At 48.8% G+C, this 25364-nt stretch overlaps 1 long non-coding RNA gene across 1 annotated transcript; it reads right to left on the bottom strand.

The window, feature by feature from the left end:
- Nucleotides 1–8491: 8491 nt before the first annotated feature.
- On the bottom strand, nucleotides 8492–24847 carry LOC309623975. The gene is made up of 2 exons (XR_014241727.1): nucleotides 20053–24847; nucleotides 8492–9640 (listed from the first exon to the last, which is right to left on the bottom strand). It is a non-coding gene; the product is annotated as an uncharacterized lncRNA (long non-coding RNA).
- Nucleotides 24848–25364: the final 517 nt, after the last annotated feature.

The following is a 25364-nucleotide window of genomic DNA, read 5'->3' on the forward strand; positions in this document are numbered from 1 at the left end:
ACTGCTGTGCTGTGATTCTCAACCCCTTCTGTCTGCTGCCCCCCACCTGTCCACTCTTTTCATTGGAATTTGCTTCTGCTGTGCCATCAGCCTAGTCCCCCACCCCCCTCCCTAAAACACCTACTCATTAACTGGCCACCAGCCCCCTCCCCATGAGAGGTGTCTGGTCAGCCAGGACTAGGGAAACTTAAGCTCAGAGAGGTTAAGTGATTTGCCAAGAATCACCCAGCAAATCAATTTTGAATCCAGAAACAGGAACCAGATGTCTGCACCTTACTCCATGCTTACTTTGGAAGGTGGAGTGTAGGGCCCGGGAGCCCCCAGCAGAAAGACTGAGCTCCTCTGGGAGAGACCAGGAATTCCAACGTTGTCCTGTAATTTATGGTCAGGAGTTCCCCCTAAGTGTGTCTTATGGGAAGGCATTTTTATAAAAATTCAGCTTTGAGGATACTCCCTGAGTTTGGAAGTTTTTACCTATGAAGGAAATCTCTGACTATCATTTAGGAAAAGATGCCACAATGAATGAATTTAATGAATTAAGGATTTGGCACAAGCTATGTCAAGTAATGAGCTTTCCATTTCCAGTTACACATTCAGTGCTTCTCAATTCAGCCAAAATTGGCAAGAGTCAGGCTGGTTATTAAAGCAAAACCTGGAAAAGGCAATTAAGTGCTCCCAGGGTTAAAAGGTTGAGTCCACTGGAAACACAAATCACAAATTTTACTCACAGATATTCCTGTTACTCAGAGGCTCTGGCTCTTAAACATCAGTGCCGGAGGGGGAGGGCTCTTCACTTGGGGCAGGGTGATAAAAGGCAGGCAAGGACCGGTCCGGTCCTTTGTCTTGCTGCAGTGGAAGAGGGGAGTGCAAGCAAGTCAGGTCTCCAGGTGGCTCAGTCGTGTTCCAGAAGCTTCCCTGGAGGTGGAAGGCATTGTTCCAGGCGTCTCGTGTGTGCTCCTTGGGCGTTTAGAAATAGGCTGACCAACCATCCTGGTTTGCCCAGGACTGAGGGGTGTCCTGGTCACAGAACTTTGGTCAGTGCCAAAACTGGAAAAGTCCCAGGTAACCCTGGTGACCAATTGGTCACCCTGTAAATGACCCTGATCTTTTTTTCAAGAGTACTTATTTTCCTGCCCAACAATTCTGCAAAATGATAAAACCAAAGGTGTTGGGTGTAGACTCCATGCCTCCACCTCCATAGCTGTCAAATGGGAATCACTGAATTCCCACCACCTGGGGTGGTGTGAGGGTTAGCTGAGAGTAAGCAGGTGAGTGCTGGGCACAGAGCAGGGGCCTGGACAAGGTTGCTGCCCAGCTGTGGAGCCTATTTATTGTTCTCTTGATGAATGTGGCTGCTTTAGCAGCCCAGAGGGCTCAGAGGATTCCCGAGTCCTACCCAAGATCTACTCACATCGTGTCACTCAAGCTAACATATCTTTGGAGAAGAGGTGGACAGTAGCTTATACTAGTTTTTTGTCCGAAAGTGGGTCCCATTTCAGAGCAGCCAGCAAGGAGAGCCGGTGCTCCTTGGAGAGTGAAATGCGCTGCCCTGAGAATGGTTTTATCAGTTTTCTGATCAAACCTACTTTGGATAGTCTGTCAAGCAGGTTGAGAAATGGACAATCTTGGATGGATGTGTAAAGGAGGCCGTTTTAGTGTCTATCCCACTTTGTCCTTTCAGAGGGTTATTTGCATGAAAAAGTGTCCCAGAGGAGAAGCTATGGGACAAAGAGCCACTGCCACCGGCCACCTCTGAGAGCGGAGAGGAGCCAGCCCTGTCTGCATGTTTTAACTTCTTGGGAAAAAGTGACATAGCAGAGTATCTTAGTCCAAATTTACATGCAGTGCAGTCATTCACGGAGATGCTGTCTCTGCTAATAATGTAGCAATTAAAATGGAATGTGACTGCTAATTAAACCTGCCACTCAACTCAGAGATGCGTTTCTTTTCTAATGGAGTTAGATCTGATCTGGCCTGTCTTCAGGATTTGGATTAGAACGGAAGGCCCAAAGAGGAAAGTTCCTCTAAATACCTTTACATTTTCTTCTTTTGAAAATGAACCTTAATACTAGCTAAGATCAAATTAAAAGCTCAAACCAAATAAGTCATCTTAAATTTTAGCAGTGTACGTCTTTGGCATGAGTTTTCATTTGTTCCTTCATTCAATGTACTTTTCCTCATTTGATTTGTGAGTAGAATTTTAATAATTTGAAATGTTCATAGTTTGTTTAATGTTAAACTTTCTTTAAATTTATATTTGATTAAAACCCCTACCATTTAGCTTGGTATATTAGCAGGTATATTAGCACCTGTTTTAGTCGCCATATAATTAGGGAATTTTGAGTCAAGTCAAGGAAAGGAATGGATCAGGCCTGGGTGGTGCTGCACAATTCTCCTTGGTAGGGACTGTCCTGTGAGCCCCACATTGACATAAGCTGATTGGAATATTGGGACTAGTTGTGCCAGGTGATGCAGCAGCTTCAAAATGCTCAGCTACAAAGAAAAGGAAGAGGCGGTTGTATGCTAGGTCTCTTTCTGACATCTCCAAACTTGCCAGCCTGTGATGGTATTGGCAAATAAAAGGCATGTGTACCTCCACACCCTTCTCCTGTGCTCAGGGCAGACATCTATAATCTATCCCTTCAGTATTTCCTCTTGAACCAAGACATGGTCTGAAGCCCTGTTTACACTATTCTCAAAGCAGCCACTGCCAAGCGAATGGAATGGGGATTCAAGTGAGACATTGCCACCATCCTGGCTGTAAGGCATCCTCTGAGCACCTGCCGTGTGAGGCAGGAAGAGGGTTGAGAGAAAAGGAAAAGAGGCTATCAGGGTGCAACTCCATTCGTAGCCTGAGTGAGGCCGGCACCGTCCTCCTCCTCTCCCCCTCGTGCCTGGCTCTAACACACAGAGTGTAGAGTGCATGTGAGGAGATGGGCCTGCCCAGCTCCCAGATAAGCCTCCTGGACCCTTTGTTCCACAGGCTTCTGGGGTCAGTGGGATGGAATATTCTAGAGAAAGAGCATTTCCTCACCAAATGCCTTAGGAGACACACTTGAAAGGCAATGAGGAAGGTGTGACTGGTGAGCTCCAGGCCACCCGCTCACCTTGGCAGCCCTACAGGGTGTCTGTTCGCCGGCAGCATCTCACAGGAAGCCAGGCAGCCACAACAGTGGACAGGACCATGGTGGGCTTGCACGGAGACAGGGAGAGACTTTGAAAGAGACTCTTGGCTCCTGGATGAAATGCACCGGTCCCCTGGGCGGCCAGTGTGCTGCATTCACTATTTTTTATTGAACCACCAGCTACACAGATGTGTCTGCCCACACAGGCTTTAAGAGACCCAGTCCTAGCCTTGGGCTCCACGGAGGGAGGGCTGCAGAGGGTCAAACAAAAAGAACAGTCTTCACCTTGAGGTATATGAAGACGAAACCAGCTCCCCTGTTAGGATACTACTTAGGTATTTAGGGATATGAAATGGCTCTGGGAAATGGCTGCAAATATTAATATTAAGATTAGCATTCTATCAGCTCCCATCTCCCTGCTTTGACTTCTGCTCTCTGGAAATTCATTATCCACCTGGCAGCCAGAATAGCTGACCACTCTGGCCCTACCACCTCCCACTCAGCCTTCATTCTCTGCACTTGCATCTTCTTGCTTCTCAAAAGCACCAGGCCTTTCTGGGCCTCGGGGCGGTTGTGCTAGCTGGTCCCTCTGCCTGGACCTCTCTTCCCCGATACTTTCAGGGCTGGCTGCTTCTTGTCACTCATGGGCCCACTCAATGGTCCCCTCCACAGAGAGGCCTTCCCCGGGCCCCTGTCCACAGTGGTAACCTTCCCTTCCCTCACAGTCACTCTTGAGCACATCGCCCTGCTCTCTCTGCTTCCCAGCATTCATCTCTCTTTGAAACTGTCATGTTTAATGACTTTTTTTTCTTGCTTATTGTCAGTCTCTCTCTACAAGAATAAAAGATCTCTGAGAGCAAGACCTGGCACCCAGCACAGAATATGTTCTCAATAAGTATTTGACAATGAAAGGACCTTTGCTAAGTCTCCTAGGACCAGAGGATTACTTTTTCCCTGGGTTTTCCCAGCTGGCTTTGCAGGGTGGTGAACTGGAATGGAAGCAGCCTGACCTTCCTGAAGCTGATGTGCCAAAGCTATGCATGCACAGGCCTGGGTGACTTCTTTCTCTTCAGCCCCTGCTGGACTCTGACAGAGAGCTGCCTTCCACCCACAGGGGCCTGTCTCTGGCCTGCCTCGCACCTTGGAGCAGCTGTGCTGGCACCTTCCTCCCGCTGCCTGTGCTGGAGGTGGCTGTGTTTCCTCTTGGACCCCAGCCATGGGACAGACGCTCCTGGGAGCCTCTCTCTGATTCTGGCCACATGTTTTTGCTCCTGCCCCAACCTTCTTCCCAGGACACGGGCTCTTGGGTTTAGAAGAAAAACAAATTCCCAGCAGCTCTGGGATTCAAGGGAGGCTGGTCTTAGTCTTTTGGAAAGAGAGAAGATGCTGAAGACTCACCAAGAGTAGGATCTCTCCCTTCTTAACCGAGACAGCCTATCCTAACCCAAGAGGACACAAGTCTTGGCTCTCTAACCTGCCGTGACTTGAAGCAAATCCAGGGAAGAGATGCACAGATGAGAGCTCTGTGCCCTGCTGCAAAGGCGACCTCTCTGAGCCTGTTTCATCACCATAAAATGGGTGTAACAGTAATATCTATGCCCAAGGGCAATTTTGAAAAGCAAAGAATGCAGCATGTGCATGGAAAGTGCCTGGCACGAGCTCAATGCAGAAATACCCAGGAACGCCATGGAGTACTAGGGGAATACAGAGCAGCAAGGCTACTAGGTAGGGACCAGACTGATTGGGCTCGCAGGGGATGAGTCAAAGAGGGGTGGGGCAGAGCCCTCCTCTCCACTCCCAGCTGAGGACAAGGTAGGGCCGTGAGTCATGCCAAATTTGGTGGCGCTATCAGGAAGTACAGGAGCTCTGAGTGAGGAGGATCTAAGTCTCACTTTTCTTGGACCCCCTGTGACAAATTCCGTGCCAGTTAGAGAGTAGGTGTGAATGAAGAGAGCGTTGTGCGGCAGTGAATTCCAGGAGGGCAGGGATGCTCAGCGAATGCTGAACGAATGAATGAATGGAGAATCATAGTCTCCCCAGCCCCCTGCCATCGCTGCTGGGCCCCTCCATCTGCATGCCAATTCAAACCCATGCCATGGCGTGAGGGCAGGCCCTGGAGTACCTCTGGGAGCAGGTTTTCACACAAAAGGAAACTCATCTAGGGAATGTCTGCCACACCATCCCAACTGGGACCTATTGGGGTGGCAGCTCCCTGCACACTTGTGGGAGGTCCCCAGGTTCGCTCAGAGCTAGCCTGGGCCTTCCAGACTGGAGAACAGCTCTAGCCAACCCTTCCTACCTCCTGCCAGTCGTTGTGCTGAGGAGTGTGGGGCTGGTCCCAGTTTACAGTGGACCTCCCCTCTGAGCCAGCACGGGAGAAGCAACTATGGCCTGAAAGAGCCGGGAGATGGGACTGGGACATGACACCTGGGGATGAGAGGCTGGACAATTGGAGCCTGGTCTCCCAGTGGTTACCTCAAGAAGAAAAGAAAGGTAACAGTAACAGAAGATAATTGAAAGCCTTCTTTAATTTTTTTTGAAAGGAGAAAGAAGCAGAATGCCTAAGCATGTAAAAAGCACTATTTAAATTTCTTGTCTGCAGCATATACTCGAACCTATAATTATGGCTTTGAGGAAAAAAAAGGATAATTATGAAAATTTCTGGGCTCATTAAGGACACACAATTGACATCCAAAATTATTTGAGTTAGAAATGATGCTGAAATGAGTCTCTTTTAAGGAGACCCAGCGGAAAAGAACTTTGCTTTTTAAAAACTCTAAATTCTGGATTAACCCTGGGTGTCACAGGTCATCTCAGGTAATGCTTCACTCCTTGAGAAGGAGGTGACACACAGGCTGCCCCCTCTGCAGTGCCGGTTCAGCTTGGCCTCCAAGGGCCAGACTTCTTGGGCTTGGTGGGTGGTGATTTTGGGGACTTCCCACAAACGGTGGTCACCAAGAACCCTGCTGGCCGTGTGTTTTGCTGAGGTAGCCGCCCTGCCCCAGCCTGCTCAGGACACTAAGGAGCAATCAGAAACTGATTGCTGAAACTGAAACCTTTGATCCATTGGTTTCCTCAGGATATGGCACGACTCTGAAGTCAGACTATTCAGACTCAAATCCCTATACCATCGCTCACCAGCTGTGTGACCTTGGCACATCCCTGCCTCTCTTTGGAGAAGTTGGACCAGTAGAGTATGGGCGACTGGAAAGCCTCCTTTGCCAGAGGCTGGACCCTGCCCTTCCTTAAGTCCCAGCTGCACCCTCTCATCCCGTGTGCCAACACCGTGATAAGAATGCCGGGTCTGATGTAATAGGAGGGTAGACCAGGTATATGACAGGTGTGCCAGCAGAGACAGCAGGGCACTGAGGGTTTCCGAGAGAGAATACCCCCGTAGCCTTCTCCTGGGGCCCAAGAGATGGCCATCCCTCGTGTCTCCCTGAAGTGATAAGAACCCATTTCACAGGCCCTAGCTGTCAGGAGAGCTTCTAGGAGCAGGCTCTCAAAGGCTGGGCTGCAGGCATTTGCTCCTAAGAGCACAGCCTTTGAGGGCCTCCCCCCATTGCTGCATGAGGAGCCCATCCCCTCATGACCTCCCGCTGCCTCTGACCCAGGCTCCTGTATCACTCCGCCCCTGGACCTGCTGCCCTAACTGTCCAGGCTCTCCCCGGACCATGTGGAGGGCTCTGACACCTGCTGCAAGCAGGCCTTGCCAGCTGCAGGATTGTCTGCATCCCAGCCCTGAGGAACTTGCTAGACCATGCCATCTTCCAAGTTGTCAGTGCAAGGAGGCCTCTGAGAACCACCTGAAGGGGGCAGGGCTCACCTGGCATCCTTAGTGGTCCTACTGAATGCCTGGGCTGGGACCTGCTATGGTTCCCAGGGCCGCTGTAAGGTCACACTGTGGTTATCTGAGTTAGGAGTTGGAAGCTCAGTGCCCCCTGGGTGGACATGGGGAAGTCAACATAGCTGTTTATCTGGCTGGTGGTTCTTAGGCCAGCCATTTGTGGCCTGTGGTCAGTCGGTGGTGACTCTGTGATCAGTCAGCCATGACTCTAACAAAGGCTTTTTCTTAGAACTGATATTATCTCTTCAGCCTGAGGCTTAAGTGAAGTCTGATCTTCTAAAGAATCTAGAGTGTTTCCTTAGTGTTTATGGCTCTAATCAATACAACTATTTTAAAAAATAACAATTTGAGATGGATCATACACCTAAATGTAAAATCTAGACTCCAAAAGCTCTAGGAAAAAAAAAAGAAGACTATCTTCACAGCCTTGGTGTAAGCAAAGATTTTTAGACAAGATACAAAAAGCACTAACCATAAAGGGAAAGAATAATAAATTCGTTGTCAAAGCTAAAAGTTTCTGCTTTTCATCATCAAAAGATACTGTTAAGAAAATGAATGGGTAAGCCACAGAAGGGAAAATATATGAAATACACGTAGCTGATAAAGGAATTATATTCAGAATATATCAAGAACTTCTACAGATCAAAACAAAAAGACAAACAAGCCAATTTTAAAACTGAGAACGGAAATCTCACAAAATAAGATATAAGAATGGCCAATAAGCACATAAAAAGATGCTCAACATCATTAGTCATCAGGGAAATGCAAATTGAAACCACATTGAGATATTGTTTCTCACCCAATACAATGGCTAAAATTGAAAAAGGACTGATTACACCAAATGCTAGCGAGGGTATGGAGCAACTGGACCTCTCATACATTACTGGTGAGAATCTAAAATGATACAGCCACTTTGGAAAATGGTTTAGCAGTTTCTTATAAACATATATGTACGTCTGTTAGCATAACTGACACCATCTTGGGCCTGTTTGTTTCCTCCCATCCTTCCACTGACCATACCCAGGGCTGTACTATGTAAATCTCTTCTCTGTCATCAAGGGCTTTGTAGTTAATATTGTTTAATGATCGTTAGGTCTAGGTGGCCTCTATGCTCTGTTAGTTTCCAAACAATGATGAAGACCTTCCCTGACCCATTCCCGGTGCCCACGAGACTAGTTACCTATTCATAAATCTTGACGTAGGAATGTACGTGTATGGCACATACCCCCATACCATCGATTAACTATAAATCTGTCCCAGTGGCCCCTTGGCAGTGTGGAGTGTAGCTGCGAATGCTTCTGGATTGTTGTCTGCCCGATCCCGCTCTGTTGGGTACGTTAAACTAACTCATTGACTACATGGAGCTGCCTGCCTTGTTTTTTGGTCTCAAGATCCCGTCTCAGTTCTGTGTGCAATTTTTGTTCCCTCTGCCCTCCAACAATATACCTATTCTGTGACCCAGTGATTTCACTCCTAACTGTTTACCCAAGAGAAGTGAAAACATATGTTCACATGGAGATTTGTACAAGAGTGTTTATAATAGACTTTATTATAATAGCCCTAAACTGGAAATAAACCAAATGTTCATCAACAGAAGAATAGATTTTTAAAAAAGTGATATATTCATACAATGGAATACTACACACCAATAAAAAACAGCAAACTACTAACACCTACAACAACATGGATGAGCCTCAAAAACATTATCCTGAGCAAAAAAACCATAGACATAGAAGAATAAGTCCAGGGAACATACTATATGATTCCATTTATATGAAGTACTAGAATGAGCAAAGGTCATCTAAGATGATGGAAATCAGAAAACGGTTGCCCCTGGGAGCAGGGAGACAGAAATTGACTGGAAAGGAGTATGAGGGACCTTTCTGGGGTGATTGGAAATGTCTCATATCTATACCTTGTCTTAGATGATGGCTACATAGGTTTATACAGTTTATACAGGTTTATATTGCCAAAACTCATCAAATGAAACACTTAAGATCTATGCATTCTATTTTATATAAAATTTTATATATTTCATGTCTCAATTAAAAATGATCAAGAGCCAGCATTTATTGAACATATACCCTGTGCAGGATTGTGAAAGACTGCCTATTAATGGACTCAGCAGTGATCACAACCTAGAGGGGTAGGACCCATCATGACCAACCTTCTTATCTGTGGGGTTGCAGAGACCATTAAGTGGGGGAAGCAGAACCTAAATTCCGTGGCCTGAGGACTTATTCACTCTAATCATCTCTCATTTTGTTATCTCTGCATCCCCATCAGCATTTTTCACATGGCACATAGAAAGTGGTGTTGGACTGAAAATGTGAATTTCAGGCATTGTCAATTATTGAGTGAACGTGTGCTAAACATCAGGCACTGTGCTGGGGTTGAGGAGAAGCAGTGAACAAGAGGGGTGCCAGCTCAGGAGCCACAGTCTGGAAAGGTCTGTGCAGGCAGGCATCTGGTCTCCCCGGGTGTCTGCTACCCCGCGGCTCCTCCTGGATGGCTTCCGGGTCCAGCCTTAGGTTTTATTTTCTGTTGCTTCCCAAGGCTCCACCCTGGTTCCAGAGGGAACTCTGGTTGGAAATTCTTCCCTTGATGTGCAGGTGCCCTTTTATCTTCACAGGCACTGGTTCCAGAAGCAGGTCAAAGCACAGGCACCCTGTCAGAGAGAGACAGTTCTCAAGTTCCCTCAGGCTCCAGTGCACACCTGGGCTCCCCACCTCGGGGTCTCTGGGGGTTGCTCTGCCAGCAGCAACACAGTAGATGCCGCTTGTGCACATGCTCTGAGGCCCAGGCCTACCCTTGCTTTCAGTTTCTAAACACAGGTTTGGTGCAGGTTGAGACATTATGGCCCCCATAAATCACGGGGAGCCAGGGCCATAGGGAGCTTGCTTTCCTGCCTTGGAATCGACAGGCAGCTCTGCTGGGTCCTGTCCTGCCTACAGATCCGGTGATGGGCACCCTTCCCTCTCATCTGCACAGAGTCACCTGGAGACCCACAGCTCTCCCCATTCCCAGTGTGTTCCCGGCCACCAGCCTCAGCAGCCGGTGGGCAGTGATGCCCACCTGCCTCAGAGTTTCGGCCATTGGGCCCCTCATCAAGATACCTGAGTGACCTATCCCCTGCCACCTCCCCTGGTCAACTCGGCCTAGGCTGTGCACCACCTTGCTTTCCCTGCACCATCTTTGGTCACTGGCAATCAAAGGCCTCAGCACACAGCTAAGGATGGGTTCATCTGGGGGTCATAGGCTGAGGTTTAACACCTTCACATCTTAACGAGATTTTTTTCTAATGATTGCCTCTGTTCTCACTCACCTTGGGATCACAGTAAGCCAGACAACCTGACAGGGCCACTTGGTGACCTTCTGGGAGCAGTATGTTGAAGGGCATAACCCCTACTACTACCACCAGCACACACACATCTTGAGCCCTAACTTGCATATTACAAAGCCCTTTGCTGCACATATTGTCACTCAGTCCTCATTTCATCTGGTAAGGAACACAATGAGGGAGGCTTACTCTCACATTTAGAGGAGAAAGTGGGCTCCAAACTTTTGGTAGCTTGGCCCATGTCCCATGGTGGTGTCTGAGCTGACAGACAGTGGTTCAGACAGATAGCCCTGACTCCCTGTTCCCAGAGCAGGGCCTCGCATGGTCCAGATTTGGGCATTCCTCACACACGTGTATTATCATGGACCGATAGATAGGCTGTATGGGGTGTTTCCTGGGATGTACCCAAGATGGGGCCCAGCACGATCAAGACAGAGTCTGGCCCCTGCCAGCTCATCTTCCACACAGAAACTAGGGTGATTACTTTCTTCCAAAAAGTTAACCTGACCATGTCACTCTCCTGCTTAAAGCCCTTACTGTGTACCGAGTGCTGGGCTCCATGCTTTACATGTTTATCTCTTTAATCCTCACAACAGTCCTCTGAGGTAGGTGTTAGGACTTTGACGTGCAGATGAGAAAGATGAGTCTGGAGATACTGCCTTTACTAACTTGCCTCCAGCACTGTGACAGAACACATTTCTGTTGTTTTAAGCCCCCCCCCGGTTTGTGACTTTGTTACGCAGCTTTGGGAAAATAATACAGTCTGGGCCATGCCCATGGGTGCCATATTCTCTTCCCAGAGATTTTCAGTGCCCATCTGTATATGAAAGGCTCCGAGAAGTCCCAAAGCCAGGAAACCTGTTCAACATTTTTAATCAAGTATTTTCCAAACAAACTTGATCTTGAGACGCCTGTCTCACAAAACACCTTTTAGCTGGTGTGAAGCTGGGGCTCCAAGGAGCATACTTTGAGAGATGCTGTTAAATGCCAAACAGGCCTCCTTTCTGGATACATGCAGGGAAAAAAATGCCTTCTTGATTGGACCTGCCTGAGCTTTTTCATCACTTCTGACAACGCTTCGCCACTCTCATCAGCCCTGGAAAAAAAAAAAACCTCAAGAAATCTAAGCACTATAGAAATGGCTATGAAAATGCCATTCACAGTGAGCAGTGAACAAGATGGTAATATTTTATATCAGGCAGGGACCCACAGGCAAAAATAGCAGAGGCAGATGCGCAGGCTTGTGTTGTTTTGTCCAAAGTATAAAAGGACAAGAAGTCTGAGATCTGGAGGAATTTCCCCAAAGGCAAACCTGGAAACTTCAATCACTACTCAGGGGTGCTTTTCACGTCTCAATCTCCAAGCCAAGAATGTCTCAGGGATAACGGCACAAGGCAGCCCAGCCAGGCCTCCCTTTGGTTCAGTCAGGGGTGAGAACAGCAGTTTCTCACCCTCTTCAGCTGCAGATGCCAAGGCCAAGGATGAACCACACACTTGCTTAGTCTGCAAGGAGCTGTTTCCACCCCGACCCCACTGTGTTGTAACAGGGTGGGCATTTTTAAAGCAAGGTCAAGTAATGCACCTGACATCCTGCTGCCCACAGTCTTCCCTGCCGCCCATTCCTGCCTGGCTAACTTCCCTGACTCTCCAGTCTACTGTGTCCCCCTGCTGTACTCTCCCCAAGCACCCTGGATGTCCTCCTTAGAGCCGCTGACACCATGCTGTGACATGCTCAGTGATGGACCGTGGGCTCCACCAGAATGGAATGGTCATAGTCACCTCTGTGTCCTCAGCACCCAGCACAGTGTCTGGCCGAGGGGACATCTTTGCTCTTCTCTAGATGCTTCCTCAGTCCCCACTACCATGCCCTTGAGCATCCTTTCCCTGTATGCCAGCCCCCCAGATCTGAAGGGAAATGGTTGCAGAATCACCAGCACCCATAAGCGAGTACCCTTCCAGTGACCTGTACACAATGCCAGGCTCAGTGTTTGGTTTTTACAGCAGGTCACACTCTTGCAAACATTTCCATCCTGAGATGTGGCAAATATCTGTGTCAGTTGGCACTGTTCAGTTAGCGTTCCAGCTGTCACATCCATTTTGGACCTGGCTTGAAGTCATGAAGAAGGCTTAGGTTTTAGTGACGGGTCTGTGCACTGCTCCAGGCTAAGGAGGCTCAGGGGTGGAGAGCAGCCTCTGCTGCCCACACCGGGGTCCAGCTGGAGGTCTCCTTGCTGTGGGGCTTTGCTGTGGGACACAGTCTCTGAATATGTATATTGGTGGCAAATCAGGTGAAAAACAAGGCTGTTTTCTTAACCAGCTCAGCCTCTAAGTTACATCCGATCCCCAACCCCAGTCCTGCCCTTAACTAGAGCAGGTAGATTCTGGATTAGCTATCTAGGGGACAAGGCAGTTTATAACTAGTCTTCTCCCAGGCTCTGGGCTTTCCAAAGATCTTCCTCGTGCATCAGCAATGCAGATTCTTGTCAAATATTGCGTAGGATGGTGGCAACATCCCCATTTGAAGAAGAGAAAACTGAGGCCCAGAGATATGTGGTCATTTCGATAAATTCACAGACTCAGGACTTCTGACTTTTGAGTCAGTGCTATTCAGCTAGTTACCTTAGGGGACATGTATAAGGGTCAAGTTGGATCAAAATTAGCTAGGTTTTTGTTTGTTTGTTTTTTTCTTTGTTTTCTATTTACTGTGTTCCAGGAAGTGTGTAAAGAGCTTTTGTGAATTATCTCATTTAATTCTTCTATTAACTCTTCCAGGTATTATTATTATCCCCATTTTATAGATAAAGAAACAGAGGGACTGAGAGGTTAAATAACTTGTCCAGCATCACACAGCTAATACATGGCAGAAGCAGGATTCAAACCCAGCACTGGCTGATGGCAAAACTATGCTCTTAACTGAGTTTTCTGGCAGCTTCCAAATAAATATCTAGATAGCTCTCTGGTGTCAGGCAGACTGCAGCGTGCGGTCTAGGTTGATGATGCAAACCCACCGGTGTCCCTGACTGCCGTTCAGGTGTTAGGGGCTGGGAGGACGGCTGAGGGTGGCCTCTGATATAGGTGGGCATGGCTGGGATGGTTAAAGGGGCGCTGGGGGCTGCCAGGAGCACTCTTGCCCGAGAGTAGATGACCTGGGCCTGGGAGGGATTGGCCAGTGTTTCTGGGGCCCTGACTGCCCCCTGCCAGCCTCTGGAATCCTTTCCTGTTGTCATGACCACAGTCTTCTTCGCAGGCCTGTGCTCAGGCCCTTGGTCTGGACCACCCGATTCAGAGCTCCTGATCTGGTTTAGGGCCTGCACTTTCTAGATCTGACTCAGAGAGCAGCGGGCCCTGCAGGGTGGGCAGCTGCCTTTGTGGCAGTCTCAGAGCTGCTGCTCAGTGAGAAGGCAGCCCCAGCACGTAGCAGTGGCGGGTCTTGGGCATGTTCTGCAGCTTCTCGGAGCTGTGGTTTCTTCATCCCGAAAGTGGGAATATTCACATTTCTCTCCCGAGTCACTGTGGGGAGTTAGTGAGGTAATATATGAAGGCAACTAGGACACAGCAGATATTCCCCACCTCTTAGCTTAGAGATCACATGGTGATGATGGTGGTGGTGGTGGCAGCAGCAGCAAGGATGACAAAGCATGGGCGGTGTACCCAGCAGGTCCCAAACCGTGCTAGATAGACTGTCATTTCGTGCTCAGAAAAACAGAGGACGGGACAAAACTGCCTGGACACAGTGTGGGCTGGGGTCATCCTTATAGTTTGTATCTGGGCTCTGGCTCCTGCACACTGACTTTGAACAAGCAGCTTAGCCTCTCTGAGCTGATCCACTCAGAAAGTTTACCAGCAGCACAAGCACTGGGCCTTCACTCCTAGGAGATGGAGCTAGGCCTTCTGAGGGCATCGGGATGTCAGTAGCTCCTCATGGGTGACTGACCCCCGTGGCAAAGTCGTACATCCTGGCTGCTGGCAGGGTGGCAGAGGCTGCTCTTGAGGGTGTGCTGGCCTGGTTGGGACACAGATGAATCTGTGCAGCGACTGCCCCCTTTGTTCTCAGGAGTCAGTCACCCTGCAACCACTCTCTTTGAACTCAGCTGTCTCATTCCAGCTGCCCATCTGGCCATCAGTCCAGCCCTTTCTTTTCCAAGACAGCTTCCTGTCTGTGAGAAGCTGCCCAGCCTCTGAGGCCAGACCCCCCTGCCTGTTACACCTGGCACCTGGGTAAATATGGCCTGTCTGCTGGCCACTTCCCCAGGGCAGGGCCTGGCTCTGGGCTGGGCAGCCTGGAGGGAGATGTGTGTCCTGGGCCTCCTGGGCCCCTGGTGACTTGTGCCGAGCGCTGAGGGTCCAAAGGTGATTCAGACCCTCTCTCCCCTGGGATTGGGGGTGGGATGTACCGTAGAGCGAGGGTAGGATATCTCAGACAAACCTCCATTCGAATCCTGGTTCTGCTACCCACCAGTGTATGAAGACAGACACTTATATTCTCCTAGCCTCAGTTTCCCCATATGTGAGCGGGGTTAACAATATTACCCATATCAGAGGATGGGTGGGAGCATAAAATGCACTTAGCACACAGCCTAGCACATAATAAATACTCAGTATTTACCACCCTTCAGCCATCATTGCTCTTCTGCATGGAGAGGCTCCTGGTTTACAAGGAGATGGACAAACTCAGGGCGGCTAGACCAGTGCTCTAGGGGAAGCAAGTGCTGGATGCAGTGGGAGCACTGGAGAAGGGGCCCCTAGAGCTGCGTGGACATCCAGAAGGTACCGCCCAGGATGAGGCTTAAAGGAGGAAGAGCTCCCAGGAGGATGAAGATGTAAGGGACTCAGTCCCTCCCTCAAGCTGCTGATGTGTGGCTGTGTCTCATCTCCCTAGAAACGACAGGCAGGGACACTATGACAAGTGTCCTCAAAGAGCTGAGGGGACACCGCGGGGCAGTGATGGGCAAGGGCAGCAGCCCGTTTTGGCTTTAATGATCAGGTAAAGCTTCATGGGGGAAGGAAAATGTGTGATGGATTCAGCAACAGCTACTGTTTGAGCATGTAGACAGAGGAACGCACAAAGAGAATATGGTGAATGTGGGAGGTGTGGGTGTGAGTGTACAGTGAGTACGCTCTGGGCTGGGGTCCCCCTGGTGAAGTGTGTGGGGGCCAGAGCTGGGGAGGGGGCAGATCCCCCCGGAGCAGTGGGTGGGAGGCTGGCCAGGGTGGCTCCCTTTATTCATGTCCTGTTGGGCACGACGCTTGTGTTTGGAGACTGAGCCCACGGTCCAGGTGCTACTGAGGAGGGGTGGTCCTTGGGGGGAGGGGTGGGGCCTGACCGCATCTGATTGGCCAGCTCTGCAGCCCAAAGAGGACGCCCTGTGGGGCTTGGCTCCTGCTGACCTCTCTTTCTGGCCTCGTGTTGCATCTCCACTACTCACTTTCTGGCCCTCTTTCTCCCCCATCACCAGGCCTCTGCTTTTCCTCGGTGGTTCCTCACCCACATTTTCCCTTCTCAGTGCTCAGCCTCTCTCTTCACCCAGTTGCTCAGACCCCCATCCCAGGAGTTGTCCTTGATTCTGCTTTTCCTCTACCCCTCCACTGTCAGCAAGTCCTCTACCTCCAAAAGTTTCCCAAGTCTGACCTCCTCTTTCCCTCTCCTCTGCTGACACACTAGTCCAAGCTGTCCTCACCTGCTGCCTCAAAAACTGCGGTGATCTCCGATCTGATCCACCAGCCACCACTCTTATCCCCTAATGTCTCTTCTCCTCACTGCAAACCAGAGCGTTTGTGGCATCCCTCTCTCTCCACTCAGAGTAAAATCCAAGCTCCCTGCCAGGCCTGCAAGGTCCTGCATGATCTTCTCTGCCTGGCCCACCTCCCTGATCTCAGTTCCTACTTCTCTCTCCTGCTTGCTGCATTTCAGCCACTTTGGCCTCTTTGTTGTTTCTCATATACCCCCAAGCACACTCCTGCCTCAGGGCCTTTGCACTTGCTGTTCCCTCTGGGTGGAGCGCTTCCCTGAGATACCCTCATGGTTCACTGCTTCCCTACACTCAGGTCCCTGCTCCCATGTCACCCCTTCAGAGATGCCTCCCATGACCCCCTTAGCTAAAGCAGCCTCCCCATCCCTATCTTTCGTAACATCCTGTTTTTTTCTGTCTCGTAGCTCTTATCAGTCTGAAATGATCTCAAGTATTTGTCCATGTGTGTATTGTCTGTTTCCCTGCTAGCCCGTGAGGTCATGGGGACAGGGAACCAGGCCTGTCTTGTTGATTTCTGGACTGCAGGGCCTGGCACGGAGCAGGCGTCATAGTAGAAGGACAGTAAATATGGGTTGAGTGACGGATGGCGCTTGAGGCCTGGGTGCCTGGGGCTGAGCTCGAGGAAAGAGGATAGGGCCTGGGCAGTTGGGATTTGGGCTGGGACATCTTTTTCTTTTTGGACCCATGCTGCTGGGATTTGGACCTTCCAGCCTCCCAGGCAGCAGGGACTGGGGAAAATGAATATAGATTATATATATGGGTTCCTTTTTTGTTTTTTAATTTTTTATTATAGAAACTTGCAAACATCTGCAAAAGTAGAGAGAACAGGATAATCCATACCTGTGAAGATGACACTTGCTTTGCTGAAAGTTGGTAAAATGCCATTTCACTGGATAGTGTTTTCAGTTAGGTTGCATGACTGTCCTGCCAAGGTGATTTTATTATTACAAAATGTACAAAACTCCATTTTGAGAAGAAAAGAGCACACAGCAGATTTTGCTCCGCATACTGAAAATCTTTGTAAATTGAGATCTCAACCCACAACTCTTTGTGGTGACAGTAAAATAAAAATCCCTGTCACCTCCTCGGGTGCCCCAGCTCCCAGATGCACACCAGCTGCCGGCACTGCCCTTGCCCTGCTGCCCACTCAGCCTGCCCAGCCTGAGAACTCACCTGCCTCTGGGGAAAGAGCTAGCATCAGAGTCTGGACTCCCCAGCTTCGGGCTCTTGGGCCAGTTCCTCCTGCCCCTCCCAACTTCAAGACCAACTCTCTGGCCAGGTTTCCCACTAAATTTTGTTGGAAGCTATGGGAAGACCCCAGCTAGAGGCCAAATCTTAATCCATAAGTCTTCATTTGCAAACGTTAGTGAGCAGGAGAATTGCCAGCAAGCTCAATATGAATCCAGAGTCCTGGGCCCCACCTCAGAGGTCCTGTGTCAGTATATAAGGGGCAAGGCCCTGGAATCTGCATTTTAATAAACCAGCCCCAGTGCTTTTGAAGCAGGGGGCCCTGGACCATATTCCAGAGGCACTGCTCTGCTGAGAGGTTCACTGTGGTGGTTAAAAGGCACCATTATTTGTTGGAAATCCTGAGTTTGAATCTTGGCTTACTATGTACTTAGCCTTTTTTGGACTTAAGCTTTCTCCTTTTTAAATGGAGATAAAAATAATATCTACATCATATGGTTCCTAAGGGTTATGTGAGATAATACTTAAGAGCTCAGCATGGTGCCGGGAACACTGTAAGTGCTTATTTCATGTTGGCTGCTATTATTATTACTATTATTTCCTACCATTCCTCAGTGCACATCTGCTTGCTTCCCCAACACACATCTTTCCCAAGAACACCATCAGCTGGATCTCTGGGTTTAAAAAAAAAGCCCCGATTTGCAGCATTTACCAGTTCCTGTGGTGTAAATACTCCCACCATGGCCAACTTAAAGTTCCTAATATGATGACATTGACCATGGAGTTGGGAGGAGGTGTGCACAGCTGGCTGGTATGTGCTGGTACGAGCTGGCTCCGGGGCACCACCGCTAAGTCTGTCTTCACTGTGAGATCCCGAGTACTTTGTCCTGGCCTCAGCTGGAGCTGGTAAGTGCAAAGGGCTGTGAGCAGAGTCTGATGTAATTGCTACCGTCTGCTGCAAGGGACAGCTGGTTTTCGCAGTTTTGCTACCTGTGTGTACTCATAGCTAATGCAGGAAATGGTAATTGTAGCCTCAAATTACTGTCACTCGGAACCCAGAGCAGACATGATATTCAAAGGGCAGAGATGGCTCCAACATGCTAATATTTACCATTTGCCATGGACCGCATGAAAGTGTGTGAGGCCTCTGAAGCCGCTGCTGTCTCCTTTGCTGGTTCTGGTTTTGTTTTGTTTTGATCACTGAGAAAAGCGGACTTATGTTGTGAAACAAGTGGGGGTCTTGGAGCCAGACTGTCTGGGATCAAATCCCAGTACTGTCATGTAACAATTGTGTGATCTTGGGCCAGTTAGCCAACCTCTCAGATGCTCGGTTTGCTCCTCTGTAAAGTGGGCGTATTCATGAATACATTGCAGACTGTCATGAGCATTAGCTGTGACATGTGTCATGTGCCTAGGATAGGGCCTGGCAAAGAAGAGCAGCTCTACGAATAGGAGCTAAGTTACGGCTATTCCTGGGAGGAAGGTGCTGCCCACATGGCCTTTCTGTAGCTGATCTTTATCCAGGAGTTTAGAAGCTAGCTGAGAATCCATCCTTATTTGTACAGGTGAGAAGGGTAGACAGTTTTCATAATGGCAAATTTCAAACATTTCATTTCTTCCTCAAAGTGATCTTTTCTACACAAAGTTCTTTCCTATTAACCCATCATGTGAAAGAAGCTGGGTGGAGTTTTTTTTTGTTTTTTGTTTTTGCCAGATTTGGAAGCTATCTTTGGGATGCTTATATAAAATATAAAATAGATGGTTACATGCTACTTAGAGGCCTGGCCGTAAAATATGAAAGGCTTAGTGATGGTGGAGACACACAGTGGAAGGAGCCTGGATGCCTGAGTCTCCTCTTGAGGAGAACAATGCAGGAAAGCAGGCCAACCAGAAATATCCACTGTGGATTTTCTGTTAGCGAGAAATAGGCCTTTTCTGTGTTAAGCCATTGAGAGTTGAGCTATTCTCTTATAGCAACTAGCATTAGCCGACACTGACTAAGAGCAATCGTATAAGTAAAACACACTCTGAGAAGCCTAGGAACCACTCAAAGAGGCGGTCAGTGATAGTCCAAGGAGCTAAACTGTGGTCCGAGAAGAGCTGCCACGTTACTCCATTGTCTTAGATGTACAGCAGCAGTAAAAAGATCTGGACAGAGGAAATAACTAGTGGATTCAAGTAGGAACCCTCACGTGAAAGACACAGGGTTGAATCCAGTTACTGTTTTCTCCCAAGCCACACCAGGTGTGTCAGCTAGTTTAGAATAAAACACAAAGGTCTTTTCATCGTCCTGAGTTCTCTCCTGCTGTTCAGTCTGAGGGGAACGAAGGTTGGCAGACATGAGGCTTGCATGGAGTTGATTATATTCAGCTCTGTGTGGATTGTATGTGTCCCCAGCCCGTGGGAGAATTGCAACCCTCTCCAGTGCTGGCCTGGCAGGTTCCTTTGGCCTCCTATGTGGGCGTGAACTAACCATGCAGGTGGGTTCTCAGGAATGCCTTCGATCTGCTATTTTCATGCAATCTGGGGGGAGGGGAGGAAAGCTTCAGTGCTAAAGGCCTCTAGGAGGAGTGTCCCTGAGAAGTAGAGTCCCCAGCATCTCCTTTCTGTCACCAATCCTCTTCGTTCACTTCAACTCTATCCCTCCCTATAGGCCCAGGAACGTATAGGACCTGCACAGACAAAAAACAGAGGCCTACTTTCAAATTGCTACTGACCCCACAAAACTCTTCCCAGCATGTTAAAAATCTGTCCATCCTTTTGTGCCCTCTCCTCATTGCCTGGACCATATTCTTCAGTTACCTGGAGTTGGTACCTCAAGATTGTGGTTGTCTCCTGGACCCTCCTTCTGTGTAGTTTATTCAGGGCCAAGCCCTGGTGGTTCTCCCTTTGCAGATTCCTCCTGGATCCTTCTTCCTAACTTCCACTCTGGCCGCCTCTGTGGGCCTTGAGCTTTCTCACCTGGGCTGTTGCAACCACCTCCTTACTGGCCCCCCTGCTTCCAGCATCCCTCTCCCACCTCTTCCCACCCAGGCACCCTGCAGGCTGTGCTCTTCATGGTCCCCTCAAAGCACAATGCTCCCAGCTCCTCACAGGTCTGCTTGAAAACTTTCCACGGCTTTCTTGGCCGTGACCCTGAATTGTCGATGATTTTCTGATGGAATCAGAGCATGCTTTGTTCCAAAGTTTTCTCATTGTTTTCTTTCCATGGGATTGTAGAAAACATCTCCCGTCAGGCACACCCTACTGTTTTTGTGAAAATTATAGGCTGCAAATAACTGCTTAAGTCAACTGCCAGACGAGGTACTCTCTTCAGAGGGAAAATTCCAGCTGTTGAACAAGTTTATGGGCTTTATTTTTAGAGCAAAGAGTTCATCAAGTGAAGGAAGAGAATTTTCCAGGTGCCCCAGCTCCATTCTTATTGTAAAGAGCATGTGTTTGAGTGGGCTACTTCTTTCAAGGGCAAATTTATGACCCCAGTACATATCCACCCCCTCTTTGGACCCCTTCTGCAGCCTTACAGTAGACACGTTGGAGAACACACAGAGAGAAACAAAGACAAGAGAGGAGAGAGGGGCTGAAGAAGGGGCCACACCCCACCCCACTCCTCCTGAGATCTGATGAGTTCCCTGCCTCAGGCTCTGAGTTGATGCTTTGTCCTAGGATAATGTCTGGCTTAAGCCAGTTTGTTCCCTGAATCTAAACAGTCTCAAGTAAGACCCACCGAAGACCAGCTTCCTCCCCTTGCACACTTGTAGGGAGAAGAGGGTGCCCAGAAGAAGCTGCCTGAGATCTGTGCTCAATCCAGGCCAGCCTCTTGCCCCTGGGACAGCCTGCCTTTCCACAAAGCATCTGGGACACAGCTGAGGAGCCCATGAAGTGTGTGCACCTGTTCCCTCCTCCAGACCTCCCCTCCCTCAAATGCCCCTGTGCCTCACTCTGTCCTGTAGATGGTTAGACCATCCTCAGTGGCCACCACTGAGGGAGGCCCCATATTCTAGAACTTGCCCACTGTCAGGCAACCCCCTCAAAATTTATCCATCCTATGTTCTTCTCCCCCCAAATCCTGCAATTAGCTGAATGAATAAACTAAGTAACATTTTGGATTTAATGAACCGTAATCGCTCAGCATTAACCTAATACCTTGTTATTCAAAATGTGGCCACACACCTTATCTCTGATAAAGGAGGCAAGAATATACAATGGAGAAAAGACAGCCTCTTCAATAAGTGGTGCTGGGAAAACTGGACAGCTACATCTAAAAGAATGAAATTAGAACACTCCCTAACACCATACACAAAAATAAACTCGAAATGGATTAAAGACCTAAATGTAAGGCCAGACACTATAAAACTCTTAGAGGAAAACATAGGCCGAACACTCTATGACATAAACCACAGCAAGATCCTTTGTGATCAACCTCCTAGAGAAATGGAAATAAAAACAAAAATAAACAAATGGGACCTAATGAAACTTAACAGCTTTTGCACAGCAAAGGAAATCATAAAAAAGATGAAAAGACAACCCTCAGAATGGGAGAAAATATTTTCAAACGAAGCAACTGACAAAGGATTAATCTCCAAAATATACAAGCAGCTCATGCAGCTCAATATCAAAAAAACAAACAACCCAATCCAAAAATGGGCAGAAGACCTAGACATTTCATCAAGGAAGACATACAGATGGCCAAGAGGCACATGAAAAGATGCTCAACATCACTATTTATTAGAGAAATGCTCATCAAAACTGCAATGAGGTATCACCTCACGCCCGTCAGAATGGCCATTATCAAAAAAGCTAGAAACAATAAATGCTGGAAAGGGTGTGGTGAAAAGGGAACCCTCCTACACTGTTGGTGGGAATGTAAATTGATACAACCACTATGGAAAACCGTATGGAGGTTCCTTAAAAAACTAAAAATAGAACTACCATATGATCCAGCAATTCCACTACTGGGCATATACCCTAAGAAAACCATAATTCAAAAAGAGTCATGCACCACAATGTTCATTGCAGCACTACTTACAATAGCCAGGACATGGGAGCAACCTAAGTGTCCATCGACAGATGAATGGATAAAGAAGATGTGGCACGTATATACAATGGAATATTACTCAGCCATTAAAAGAAACTAAATTGAGTTATTTGTAGTGAGGTGGATGGACCTAGAGTCTGTCATACAGAGTGAAGTAAGTCAGAAAGAGAAAAACAAATACCGTATGCTAACACATATATATGGAATCTAAAAAAAAATGGTTCTGATGAACCTAGGGACAGGACAGGAATAAAGACACAGATGTAGAGAATGGACTTGAGGACACCGGGAGGGAGAAGGGTAAGCTGGGACAAAGTGAGAGAGGAACACTGACATATATACACTAACAAATGTAAAACAGATAGCTAGTGGGAAGCAGCCACATAGCACAGGGAGATCAACTCAGTGCTTTGTGACCACCTAGAGAGGTGGGAGAGGGAGGGTGGGAGGGAGACGCAAGAGGGAGGGGATTTGGGGATATACGTATGCATATAGCTGATTCACTTTGTTATACAGCAGAAGCTAACACACATTGTAAAGCAATTATACTCCAATAAAGATGTTTAAAAAATAAAAATAAAAAGAATGACGTGTAAACTCAAAAAAAAAAAAAAAAAATGTGGCCACAGACCAGCAGCAGCAGCAGCACTTGAGAACTTGTTAGAAATACAGAATCTCAGGTTCACCCCAGACCTTCCGAATCAGACTCTCCAGTTTAACAAGATCCCCAGGTGATTCTAATGCACATTAAAGTGTGAGAAGCAGTGAGATTTAAGCGACATTTTGTCCCTTTCGGCGGATTATTTTTAAAGTGAGACATTTCATGTTAATGATGCTGGTGGTTTGGCATTTTCACACTTTTACTAAGCTTTTTCACAAATATGAGCTTCTGTGGTTATCAGAGCAGCTAGATTATGAGTTCCTGGAGATGCCAGGACCCGAGGGATTTCTCCTGGCAGCCCCCCTCAGGCCTGGCATGTGACCCCAGTTTAATAAGTAGCTGAACAAATGAATAAATTTAGGGGCCCCTGAGGGAGTGAACAGCAGTCATTATTTCCATTTTGCACATGAGGAAACTAAGGCTCAAATAGGTTGAGACTTGCTCTAGTTTAGTTCATAAGTGTCAGAACTGAAATTCCATCACTAGCTTCTAACTTCCCATCTCCAAGTGATGGAGGCTTTTTGATGCTCTGTTTCAGGGAAATTTGTGTGGTCCCAACTCCCCCACCCCACCTCTCCTCCTTGTAGCTGTGGTGTCTGCGTGGAACGACCTCCCTGCTCTGGGGCTGGGTGAGCGGAGAACCCCGTGGCACTCCACACAGCCCACCTGAGCCTCCATTCCGGCAAGCTGTCACAGGCCTTTGTCCACAGCGTGCTCCCCTCGACACCCAGGTGGCCAGCTGTGGGAAACCATGCCAGAAGCAGTTCCAGGAAAAGGGACTCCTGCAGCTCACCTCCCTTGCCCCTCCCGGCAGGAGTGCGGGTGAGGCTTATTGAGAATGATTTCTGGGTTGTGAAGCTGTTAAGTTGGAATCATCTACCCTGGGATGTCCCCTTCCCTCTGAGGGCTCTGGCCATGCACGTGGAGCAGGTTAGATGTGGCCCGGTACAGAGAGGCACATATTCATTTGCTTGTAGGACCTCTGGGTGAGACCCTCAGGCAGAGTAAGTAATCAGGCAGAAGTGGGGAAATCCCAGACCACAGGAATGCACCGAGCCTCCCACGGGGAATTACTGCAAAGGATAGAAGCAGATGAGGGCTTTGCGGTTCCACTGATTCCTCCAGCCCCAGTCCTGGGCCTCACAAATGGGGCGCACAGACAAGGAAGGAGCCAGGAGGGTAGATGTCAACCTTCATCCTTTCCCACAGCGGCAGCCCATCACCTCGTGCCTTCCTGCAATCACTTCAGCTTGTTCGCAGGTGGAAGCCTGCCTCGATCTCTGGCTTGCAATGCAGACCAACCCCAGTGCGGTTGGGTATGGTCACCCCCTACACAGTGTGGCTTAGGTGCCCTGGACACCCAAAGCACCGAGGAAAGGTAAAATCACTAGTGAGAGTTGGCACTCTTTGAGCACTTCCTACACCTGGCACCTTCTAAACACTTTACCTGCATCAAGTCATCTGATCCCCACCCCAGACCAAAGAGATAGGAAGGCCCTGTGATTACCCCCATTTTACAGATGAAGCAAAAGAAGCCCAAAACAGCCACGTGATGGCTCAAGCTCACACACTTGTGAGTGGAAGACCCCTTTTAACCACATCTTGGGGTTAGTGAGTTAGGGGACGACAGCATGGCTTGGAGGTAGGAGGGGTCCCTGTGGCCCTGTACGGTGCAGTTAGTCTCTGTGCCAAGGTGACATGCAGACCACACTCTGCCCAGTGTTCTGGGCTCAGGCCTGGAGTGGGGGGCGATGACACTGGAGAGATGATGCCGAGGGGCAGGCCAAGGAGTCTGAGCTTTCCCCACAGATGAAGGGAATCCCTGAAGGGGAGTAAGAATCTGACCCATGGTTCAGGAAGGACCCATGGTTCAATCTTGGGGGCCCGACTGGAGAGGCAAAAGACAGGACTCCTAGAGGCTCAGAGAAGGCTCTTTCGGCAGGAAGGGCAGACCGGAGGAGGTGAGGGCTGAACTAGGGCAGAGACAGTGGGGCTGAGCAGGCAGGCCATATCTGAAAGAAATAGCAGAGGTGCAATCAATAGAATGGGACCACTGATCCAATGTCTGCAGTGGTTCCTCTTCTGGGCTGGGGTTTCAGCCCAGAATGGGCACTTCGCTGTCTGTCTTTCTCTGCGGATGTGGGAGTCACTACGGCAGGGAGGAAGTGGGTCAGGGTTGTGCTCAGGTTCCTGAAGTTGGCCCAGGGCCCCCCGCCCCAGCAGGGTGGCACCACTCTTCCCGAAAGCCTAATGCGATGGTGAGTGACTTGGGATGGCTCCCCTCGGCTTTGGTGGCCTTTTCAACCCCACCTTCCCACTCCTCCCACCCTCCCCCCCATGGCCTGAGCCATCGTCCCTTCACGGGCTGATGTAGACAGTGTAGTGTAGCTGCTGGCTGGGCTGCTGCCCAGGAGGGGG

Source organism: Balaenoptera borealis (assembly GCF_965194805.1).
Source record: "Balaenoptera borealis genome assembly, chromosome: 2".
Classification (NCBI taxonomy): domain Eukaryota; kingdom Metazoa; phylum Chordata; class Mammalia; order Artiodactyla; family Balaenopteridae; genus Balaenoptera; species Balaenoptera borealis.